This window comes from Alnus glutinosa, chromosome 3 (assembly GCF_958979055.1).
Source record: "Alnus glutinosa chromosome 3, dhAlnGlut1.1, whole genome shotgun sequence".
NCBI classification, from domain to species: Eukaryota; Viridiplantae; Streptophyta; class Magnoliopsida; order Fagales; family Betulaceae; genus Alnus; species Alnus glutinosa.
Window position 1 is genome coordinate 12,467,863 of NC_084888.1, and position 12,314 is coordinate 12,480,176.

The following is a 12,314-nucleotide window of genomic DNA, read 5'->3' on the forward strand; positions in this document are numbered from 1 at the left end:
TTTCTCCTTCTCGACCATTCTTCTTAAACCACTATCAAATTGATCAACAAATTCTTTCAAAGTGGTATGTGAGTGCACGTAACGATCAAAAAATGAATTCATACTTTCACTTCGTTGAGTCATACTCATTCCTGCCCAAAATGTATCTTTCATGTATGCCGGCACCCAAAATATCTTCTCACTATATAACCCACATATCCATGCATTATCGTGAAGATCTCTCCAGTACATTTTTTCAATTTGTCTCGTATTCATCACATGTTTGAGAATCATACAAACAAGTATCCAGGGCGCTCTTAATGCCATCGAAATTAGCATGTGCTCCAAACTTTTCAGGAAATTTTCTCATAATGTGCTATAGACAATATCTATGTCGAGTTTCAGGGAAAACTATTGCAATTGCATTTTTTTAGCCCTATCCCGATCAGTTATAATTGCTTTTGGAGCTTGGCTGTTCATGCACTCCAACCAAGATTTAAACAATCACACAAATGTGTCTGTATAGACTGACCATGATGATTCACTCCTACAAAAGGAGCAAATGGCATGTTATATCTATTAGTCAAGTACGTCGTGTCAAACATAACAACATCATCGAAGAATTTCTATGCTACCCTACTTCGCGCATCAGCCCAAAAAACATTTTGCAATCTACACTCATCATTCATCTCCATCACATAATAGAAGCCATCGTTCTTCTTTTGCATTCTACTAAAGTAATCACAAAGTGCTTGGGCACCTCCTTTACCAAGCAGAAGCTCTCTTGCCTTGTTAATAAAATTTCTACAATCTCTCTCTTCAAAGGAAAGGCTTTCAAACCCCCCATTCTCGACAACCAATGAATTAAAATTCTTACTCAGAAGTATTCCTGCTCTATCATTTAGCTCAAGTCTTCTTTTGGCAACATCATTTATAGTCTTATTGTATCTAAAAAATCTTGCTTTACCCAGGCTTAGTTGATGATTATGCTCAAGCACAACTTTACTCAAAAACCAAGTTCCATCATCACATTTTGACGCACAAATCCTAGCACGACACCCCATTCTATTAGTTGTTGGAGTTGGCTTCGAACTATTTCTTGAGCTTGTTGGTTCTAGGCGTCCACGAGTACATATAAGGATTAGGTATCTTCGTTCACCCTTCATTTTTTTCGTGTTTCTTGTTAGCTCACCAAAACCAACCTGCTTAGCAAACTTCCTATAATATGTTCTCACTTCTTCTTCTGAAGTAAATGTCATAAATGGTTTAGGTTCTTCAACTTTTTCATCCCCATTAATCATCTTCAATAATACAACACTATCTTCCTTGTTATTCAACTCTTCGTCCAAACTAAGCGTCAATGGTTCTGGTAATTCAGCAATTGTTTCACTCACATCTATCCAAAAAAGGATACAAGTTAGAAATAATAATAATAATAATAAAATAATAATAATAATAAAAAAAAAAAAACCCATCTTGGAAGCACAATTACAACCCAAAAAAAGTGAAGAGCCTAACCACTTTCAAGGCCATCTTGGTGGGTTAAAGCATCGTCATTTGGAATATGTGTATACAGGGGGTTCAACTTCACCCTTGCTATCGAAGCTTGAGCTTGTAGAGTCCATTTAAGAAAGTGCTATATAGTTATATTTTCCAACATAAACAAGCATTAAAAAAAAAAAAAAAAAAGGTGCTATACTATATAAAGCTAGACATACTATATATATACAGAAAATACATAATCAATATGAACACAGTCCCAAACAGGATCTAAATGCGAAACACTATAATATTGCTGTCAGAATAGTTAGAATGGCTATCAAAGAATTTCAGGCTACAACCACTACTTAAAACATGTTTGTAATTGGACCGACTTAGTTCACTTGCAGATTTGTATCACCAAGAAGGCATAACCTAGAGCTAAAAGTATTAATTTTGGAAAAAAAATGCTTACATTGTATTTAGTATAGTTTAGTTGGATATAACAAGGATGCTATAAATCAGCTTATGCTAAACTAACAAAAAAAAAAAAAAAAAATCAAATTATGTTAAACTAATTTCATGAACTCAAGAGTTGTCTAATCACTTCCTAACAATCAAAATGACACAATCAAGTAACACTAACAAATTTATTCTAACACACACAATTAAGATGAACTTTTTTTTTTTAATGAATAAATGAAACTATTATTAAAATAGTAAAGAAACAAACAACTCTTCCAACCAGCAACAAGACAAGAGCAAAAAGCTCTAAACACCAAAACGCAAATCAACAGCTACAAAATTGCAACCAACACTCAACAAAGAGAAAAAAAAATCTCTAAGAAACAACAAAAAAACCACAAGACTAGGAAAAAGTGAAAGGCACAGAGAGAATGGCCAAGTTTGCTATGTGCACAAGAGTTAAGCTAAATATTAAGATGAACTTGCAAACAAGAGCAGAGGGAGAAAGAGAGTACAAACAAACCTTGCCGGAGATGGATTCCACTGCAAGAGACAAAGAATGCCGCCAAAGAGGCTGCCAGAGATAGAGAAACCACTGAAAAAAGGAGAGGAAATGGACGGCCAGCCGGAGAGCGAGCGAGCGAGCAGCTGGAGAGGGACGGTTGGCCGGCGAGCGAGCTAGCAAGAGAGAGAGAGAGAGTTGAGAGAGAGAGGAGAGGGGTTTTAGCATAGGGGGGGTGGGAATTGGGGTGGGGTGGGGGGAAATTAGAGTTTAAGGTTTCTTCTATTTTTTTTTTTAAATAATAAAAAGCACATGCCACGTAAGGGAGGTGGTAAGAAGTGGTATGTGGGAGTGGCCCTCAATTATATCTCTTTCTTCTTTCTCTCTTCTTTTCACGCTTTCTTCTTCTCTTCTTCTCCCTTCTTCCTCTCCTCTTCCACTTGATCGAACAGAACCATGAGAGAGATCGAGTGTGAGTCAGAGATGATCGAGTTTGAGGGAGAGATTCACCGAGTGAGAGAACGAGAGGTCCAATTTTTGGAGTGGCTTGGAGATGTCGACGTCGACGTCGGTGGAGCCAAGGAGCGTTTTCGATGTTTTTCTCGGTGCCCAAATAAGGAGAAGCTCGTTTTTTAGTAGGTAAGGCCTTGATTTCCATTTTTAGCTTGTTTTGGAATTATTTTCAATAGAGAAATCATATGGGTATCGGAAATTCGTTTGGCGTTTTGATTTCTTTTTTGTTAGAATCGATTGAGTATTATGGAACTTCTAGGTTTTGTAGTGTTTTGTTAATTTCTTTTGTCTTCCATTGTAGCCGTATGAGTGTTGGTTTTGTGGATTTTAGTAGATTGATTTTATGTAGAAATTTATGGGTTGTGTGATTCTAGGATGTGGTTGGCCAAATCAATGGATTTTTGAAGCTTAATTTTTATGGATTATCGGTTTAGGTGATTTTTGGGTTGGAGTGGTTTTATGGTAGCGAAATGGGTATCATTTTCGTGATGAAAATTGTTAGGTATGTTGATGAAATTCTAGATTTTGTTGATGGATTAGAGTTGATTTTTAGGTGTTCCTTTGAGTGTTGAAGTCTTGATAGTTTAGTTGTTTTGGCTCGATTTAAACTAATTGTTGTTTGTTTACAAATCAAGAGATTAAATTATAGTTGATCTTTGAAGTGTTTTATTAGATTTATTAATATATAGAGTTTTGAGAGTTTTGATTTAGTGTAGGGTTAGTTATATATTGGCATGGAATTTAAAGTGTATTGCTATGTGATTTTTGTAGAAAAGGAAGAGTTGTTTTGATAAGTTGAGACTCGTATGGGCTAAATGACTTTATGTGGATGAAGATTTTGGTGTGGGATGATCCTTAGGCATGATTGTGGCTATTGGTAATTGTTCGTGAATAAGAGAGGGTTAGGTAGGATAATCTTGAATAGAAAACAAGTATAGAAGAAATACAAGGAATGAACATCAAGGATGAATGATGGGTGTTTTTAAGGGTGTTTTGCTTGGCTAGATTGGTTTGTTAGAAAAGAGTCAAAGAGTTTGAAGTTAATGTGTTGGTTTGAAATAGAGAATAGGTTATTGATCGAGGTGTCTAATAGAATGAAAATAAAAATAAAATAGTTAAAGAAAAGAATAAATAAAAGTAAAGTGTAATAAGGGAATAAGGGGATAAAATAAGTAAATAACTTAATGTAAAATAAATACAAGAATTGATAATCGAGTTAGTTAAATAAACATAGATAACGAGTTAGATATTAAAATATTAACATAACTAATATTAAGTAGAATTCCTAAGAGATATGAACTAATAACAAAATGTATAATACCTAGTTTAGAAGTCTATGTATATGCTTCAAGCTTTAGTAAACGGATATGTTACAAATGGAATTATAATCTAATCCAATATGAGTTATTAAATCAATATACCAAATAAGGATTAAGTATTAAATATAAGGTTTAAGATAAGAATGTTATAGAGTTTTAAATAACCTAAAATAACCCTAAGACAACAAATATAAATTAGTAATATTAAGAAAATATATAAATAGGCTTTAAATCCATTTAGAGTAGTAATCAAATAACTAATGCACTTATTCATAAGTATAAAAAGTACTTAAGTGTATTATTGAATTAGGCTTAAGCTTAATAAGCATTTGATATATAAAGCTTAATAATGAATAATGATAACAAGGTAACTTAGTAACTAATTCACCAATCCATGTATACTAAGTATTTTAATGTATCATCGGATTAGGTTTAAGCTTGTTAAGCGTTGTATGCATATATGTATGTATATGTATATGTATATGAGTCAAATACACATTATTAACCTAATAAATAAGTAACGTGTTACAAAAAGAGATAAATAATGATAATGTAATATAATAATAATAAATAAGTAAATAAAATAATAGAAGTATCTTAAAGATAATAAGCGTGATAAAATATGAACCTATAAGCGAGGATTGACCTAATAGTAGTTAAAAGAACTTAATTAGTTCTAGAGATCGGGTAACGCGACGTGTGAGCAAGTGGGTAGCTTATGTGTCATAGAGTATAGAGTTCAATAGCATACTCTAATGTCATAAATGTTTGCAAGAATGTGTCCGAATTGGAGAATAGTTCATTTGGTTCTCCAATATAGAATTCGAGTAACTAGAATCCGCGGGAGAGTATTCGAGTCATAAGTCCTGTGCGGTCAAGGTGAGTATTCTATTCACTGAGAAGTATTATTTCCATATATGATGAATTACAAAATATATATTGTTTTACAAACCGAAACCAACTATATGTTGATTATGATCTGTTTTGGATGATTTGAATACTTTTGAGTATATTGAAATTATGATGATGTTTTGAAGTATGAATATGATATGTGATTTTAGAGTGAGTATAAGTTGGAGATTTAAGTTATGCAAATTGTCTAAGAAATGATATGTTGGATTGTTTATGTTTTATAAAGAAAGCATGTGTTAAAAGCATGACCATGAAATTAAATGTATAGTATTCAAGCATGAGCATTGAGCATGAAACATGAACGCATAAATGAACTATTGGGGGACCTACGCCCCAAGGGGACCTATGCCCCATTTGAACATACATATGAATTAATATTGGGGGACCTACGCCCCAAAGGAATACAAACAAAAACTTACATGAGCATGTATATCATTGTTTTTATGAGTGTATGTTTTTATATTATGAGTAGTTTTGCTAGACGCATTAGTATGCATAAGAGTCTTAATGGGAAAGAACTTATGTATATTTCTATCGGATGGTTACATGATTTAAATGCCATTGTTTTCAAAGTCTCACTGAATCAAAAGTAATATAGTAGGTGAGGATGTATGTAGTTGTTTCCAACAATGAAACTTCTACGTATAAGCTCAGCTGCGTAGTATACTTTAAATGTTTTTTATAAGTCGGTGTCCACTATATCAGCTATGGGGGTTTTCGAACAAAAGTTTATAAAATTGGTGGCTGTTATAGTGTACGCATGACTAAAAAGGAAAAGTTGGTTCTTTGCCAAAACTCAGTGAATAGTATACCTCTGAGGTCTTAGTGTAATTATTTATACTAAGACGGTGGGCTCATAATTTCACCTATATGGATGTGACAAACCCCCACAACCGTATAGATGATGTTTATTTGGCTGTAGGTACTCCGGTCGTAGTTAATGATGTAATAAAAGTGTACTTGGGATATTATGACCGAAGCTCACCGCGACGATCATAATTGTGGGACCATGGGCGTCCTTTGTTTGATAGGTTTTGTTTATGGCCTGTGACGCCTGTGCCACTTGTTATTGTATAAAGTCATTTATGTTATGTATATAGAAAAACTTAAATAGATAGATGTAATATTGACCCTTTGTTTTTTTTGTCACCATCACTGTTTTCTTTATTTTCTTGTGCTTTTCTTTTTCTCTCACGGTTTTGTCAATGATTTTTCCCATTGTATCATACGGCAAGGCAATATGCTTTATTCTCTAACATTATATCATTACTGTTTCAATGTCTTGAGCGTACTCTCTCATTCTATTTCTTTATCTTTTCTTTCATGATTTTGTCTATGATTTTGCTCATTATATCATACGACAAGGCAATATGAAAGAGTCCATTATTTTCTTTGACAATATTGTAAGAGTCTATTATTGTGGGAAAGCATCTTCTTTTGATAGATTTTGTTGTACCCAGTTACGATTTGCAATTGTAGATCATTTGTCAGAGGTGCATAAAAAAAGAAGAAGAAGAAGAAGAAGGTCAAGGAGAAGAAAAGAAAAGAAGAGTTAAAAAATAAAATAAAATCACAAGAGGACATCACCGCCCAATGCCTCCACGCCGCCTTCCACGGCCCAGCCCAGCGCCAACCAGGTTCAGCACCATCGGATCTGTTATCAATGCTTCCCAGCCACTTCCCACTTCCCTTCTTTGATCCTACAATTCCTTTTTGTTTTGTCGATTTCGTCATTGCACAAGAAGAAGAAGAAAAAAAAAAAAGAAGAAGAAAAAAGAATCCTACATTTTTTTTTATTTTTATTTTTTGTCGATTTCGTCATTGCACAAGAAAAAAGAAAAGAAAAGAAAATAAAGGAATAAAATTTGGGTTATACCCGATCCTAGATTTGGGTTATACTCGACCCAGAAGAAAAAGAAGAAGAAGTAAGATTTGAGTTATACCCGATTCAGAAAAAGAAGAAGAAGAAGAAGAGGATGAGGAGGAGGAAGAGCAGGAACGGGAGCGGGAGAAGAAGAAGAAGAAGAAGAAGAAGAGAAGCGAAGAGGAGGAGGAGGATATTTTATTCGTTGTGGGTTATACCCGACCCAGCAAAAAAAAAAAAAAAAAGAAAAAAAAGCCAAGAAGAAGAAGAAGACGAAGAGAAGAGGTGGATGAGGAGATTTTATTCATTGTGGGTTATACCCGACCCAGCAAAATAAAATAAAATTAAAAGAGGCCAAGTTGCTAGCCTTTTGGCATTTGAGGTAGTACCTAAAACACATGCTTATTTTAGCCCACAGTTGGTTTTTTTTTTTTTTTGGCCCATAGATTGTCTATTATGTGTTTGGTCTTTGAGGTATTACCTTAAACCTCACTACCCAGGTCCATTTAGCCCACAGTTGGCTCTTCTGTTCTTAGCCCATAGATGACCCATTATGTGTTTGGCCTTTGAGGTATTACCTAAAAATTCGCTACCCAGGCCCATTTAACCCACAGTTGACTCTTTTTTTTTGCCCATCATTAGCCATATTTTGAAGATTTTTGGCCTATTGTTGTTAAAGGCCTAACTCTAGTCATCACTGCTGCCATTTCCAGCAAGAGTTCAGTCTTCATTGCTGCTCGCCATCTTCAGAGAAACAAAGAATATTCAAACTCAAGATTTCAGATTCTTCCATCCTGAGTTTGCGGGGAAATGTTAGCGAATATATTCTCCGATCCATATATTAGGGGATTTGATTTCAGAGACTTATTGTAATTACTTGATGGTAATCAAATCAATCAAATCACATTGATTGATTATCATTGATTGATTTGTGTGTAATTAGATTTGATGGTAATCAAATCAATCAAATCATATTGATTGATTTCCATATTTTTCTACCCAAACTCTCATATAAAAGGAGTCTAATGTATTGAGAAAATGTCAAGCAATAAGAGTAAAATGTAGCCCTTTTGGCTTTATCCTGTGGACGTAGGTCATAAACCGAACCAAGTAAAATTCTCGTCTCTATTTTATTATTTTCGCTATTATCTTTATTTTCCCATATGTTTATATTTTCTTTCACTTCTCTCCCACGACCATTCATGTAGACTCCAGCTTGGTCACCTTTGCTGCTGCAGCTCATCCTGGACACCATCCATGGCTGCTAACCTAGCCCGTTCCTCCTATAGTTTTGCATGGGTTGGCTCAAACTCCGACCTAGAAGCCTCCAAGTCAGCCCTAACTTGCTCGATATCAAAAGACTTAGTTGCCTCTCAAGGGTCTTGTTCTAGGCTGTCAAGGACTCTACAATTGAGTTGGTCAATTCCGCTCCTGGGCCAAATCAATGGCATAGAGGGACGCCTAGCAACAAGAAAGTAATTATTGAAAAAGTCCAATCGAATCCAAACAAAGGGGAAATCATTGAAAGGTAGGAGCTTATACTTGAGCAAGGTTGTTGCACAAATGCGACATGGTCCGATCAAAGTCCTTGTCGCCTTTCTCCTCTTCGGATGAACTCCATGCAAGATACAAGATACCCCTGCCGGAGGGCACCAAAGGTGTAATACCACCAAAAAAAAAAAATACATTTATTTATTCGACAATCACTCTTTATAAACCAACACCCATGTTTTAATTAACAATAAAATAATTTCAATAATTGTTATAAATCAAATTTCCCCAATAACAACTTCCAATCTCATGAGAATCAGGCTCAGCACGCCTCATATTTTCACCATTCTCCGATTCCGAAAGTTAGACATCCCACTGGAACTTTCCAAAAGAACATGTATTGTTTTTATAACATGTTTGTAACTGTTCCAAATGAATATTTGCTTATATATGAGTTACAATAAATGAATAATAATTGCATCATAAGACATGGTACACCGGTATGTGTATATAACGGATATGCCCTTACCATTATATGAGCTTATCTCTATGGTCAAAGAAAGTTACTTTTATGTTTGGCATCAGATTCAATGGTTATTGATAACAAACGCATCATGTAAGGATGGGTCACCATTACGGCTTTGATAGTAGCGTGGGCCACTCGATGTTGGACTCGGTCAGGTTGTTAGAATATGATGGTACATTGGCACTATCCAAGGCACCAGTATTGTACTACATGTCACATGAGACAGCGCCAACCCGAGCGGGAATGGGTTAACGGCCCAAATAGACCATATGGAGGGAAGTTATGACTATTAATACTTATATATGTGTATTATGATTCCTTGCATTAAAACATAAGGTACTTGTTACTGGAATTATGTCATTTCTTTTCAAAATAAACCACACTTTTTAGATGGCATAATAATGGAAAGAAGACGTACCATTTTGTGAAAACCCTATGTTTAATAATTGAAGGTTACGAACTGCTACTTAAAAGCTCATTACATAAATTAATTTCATAATAATTTACTTACTAAGTCAAGGACTTACGGAGTTACGTTCTTCCACCTATGGAACACTTCGGTGTTTTGCAGTTTAGTAGGTTGTCAGGTGGTAGAGTGAGAAATTCGTTGGGATAAAGATGTTGGGTGAATGGCTTGCATTGTCAGGTTTGATTAGTTAGTAGTTATTTATTAAGGATATAGTAATATCTATTTGGAAGCTCTAAGCTTATATTGATGATACATGATGTTAATTAAGGTCATTTGAATAGTTGTGTGAGATGCTTTCGCTTGTTCATACTCTAATAAGTTAATGCTTAGGGTAATACCACCGGTCAGTTACCAGTTGACCGGTAAGGAAGAATTACTAGGAACACTCTAAATGAATAAAAAATTAATTGACCTAATTTTGGAGGCATTTTACAAACGGGGAGCCCGCTTTGTGTTGGCAGCCTTCTTCTTCTTCTTCCCATTTGTGAATTTGCCCTTTCCCGTGTCATCGGGCGCCAACGCCTTATGGTACGATGCCCTTGGAGGATCAGCTTCGTCGTCCCCAATACAAATGCCCTGGATAAAAGCTCGGTCCTGCCACGATGGAGGCTGGACTTCATCCTGGCGACATTTGTTTATGCCATGCGTTGAACCGGGGCTCCTCAGATATGGCCTACTTAGACTAAGCAGGGACTTTAGGCCATATTGACCACTCTGACATGGGCTCTCGGGTCCATGCGACACAACAATGGCCAGATTGGGGGAAGTGGCCGGTGATCAAATTTTGCATAGAAGGCTTAATCGAAGAAGGAACCCCTCTACTCTGGTTGCCCTTCGCGACAGCAGCAAGAATGAAAACTTTAGCCCTCTTGCTTGGAGGGCTGCTTGATCTCTTAGGGTCACTGGCCCCTCTCTGGTTGTGACCGGCCACACTTCAAAGCCATCTCCTTCCCAGTCGAGCTTGCCTAGCCGCTGGGCTTCAAATAAAACAAGAACTCTTCCATGCTGTCATCGGCTTTGAGTTCTTCTCCTTTGACATTTCTCTATAATCCATGCCACCCGTCTGCCTTCCCCTCACCTAGGGCATGCTCTATTGTAGCTTCCTCGGGAGGGATCCCTTACTCTATCCTAACTCTGATTGGCATGTGCACGTCAGCGTCCCAACGGCGATACTCCTATTCACATCTAGAAATGTATAAAAATCGGTTGTGCCACCCCCGGTTATTGAAGGGAACAACTGAGAATAGATTCTACTCGAGGTGGAGACTGTGAAAGCTCCACATCCAGGGATGGACTTCTTGGGGTGGTAGCAATATAGGAACTCCCGCGTCAAAAGGTGGTTCTTGCGCCTAAGGATGGATTACCAAAGGATTAGCCAAGCAAAAACCTTTAGTGTTAGGCAACAGTTGAGAGGGTGCGAGGTTCAAATGATCAAGAACCTTCCAGGCTTGACTTAGGAATGGGACTCGATCCCAACCTTTAATATGTCCTCGTACAGAGGAATTTCATCCCTATTCCCTGCCCATTGTGGTAGACATTTGTCCATTGGGCCTAGGGGCCCTTAAAATTATATCAATTGTAATGCGGTGGGTACACCAGATCTTGTCTAGGTCATCTTCCACTACTTCAAACCTCCATTGTTCGGCCCAAAAACATACCGCTAGGCTAGCCTAGTCAGGCCCAGCTTGCTCCATAGTTGAGGTGGAGCTTGAGGGCTCTGAGTTATCCCAAGCTTCCTTAACGTCCCAGACCTCTTCATGAACTTGGAAATCTCCGCAAGCCATCTAATTAGCACCAGTAAGTAGAATGAAAAACTCAAAAGACAAGGACAAAGTTTTTGGGGGAGAAGGTAAAGTTAAGTGACATAGTCGGAATCATTCATGCGAAGCAAGCAAAAGGATGAAAAAGAGACGTGATGTGAAAAGAACTCTCTTTTTTGCACGCTCTTGAGAAACCCGACACCCAACCATATATTGAGATTCAACAGACATGCGATCGTGACTCATCCATGTGTCCGAACAAGTGAATCAACGGGGCAGCAATGCGCCTGGCAAATAGCAGCCGACTGTCAATTGCATTTAATGTTCCCCAACAGTAACGATTCTTTCCTCATAATCAATCACAACCACAACTGGAGTAATTAATTATTCTATTTAAATAATCACAATTATAACCGTTCTATTGGTTTGCAGTTTGGTTGTAGTTATTATCAACGTACCGTTGGTTATCCGGTTATTATACATTATTAATTTTTTTTAATCCAATGTCCAATATTTAACCATTCAATATTCAATGCTAAATAATTAGAATATATATATTAATGCTAAATAATAAATATTACTGGACGTGCATAATTTCATTCACCAATCACCATTCATTCATCTTAATGAGCTCACAATCAATTTCATAGATTAAATAAAATGATTTATGTAAAAGTTGGTGTCTTTAATATGTAATGTTCAGTTGGTGAATGTTGTATGGAATAAAGGAAGGGTTTTGAGGTGTTAGAAATTGATTTGGAGGAATTTTTGAAGGCAAATTAGGAGTTTTGCAATGCATATCAGGAAGAGGTTAGGGTCCGAATAAATCATATAGAGTTGAGCTATAACGGTATGATCATAATTTATCATGTACTTATATCTATATATATTACATCGCATATTTTTGATTGATACCAACTGTCTTACATGCTAGTACATTTTAATGTGAAAAAAATATTTTTATAAAACTATGAGTTTACAAATTGGATAATTGTATTGCATGTGATTTTACCTCACTAAGTTGTGGAATTACAC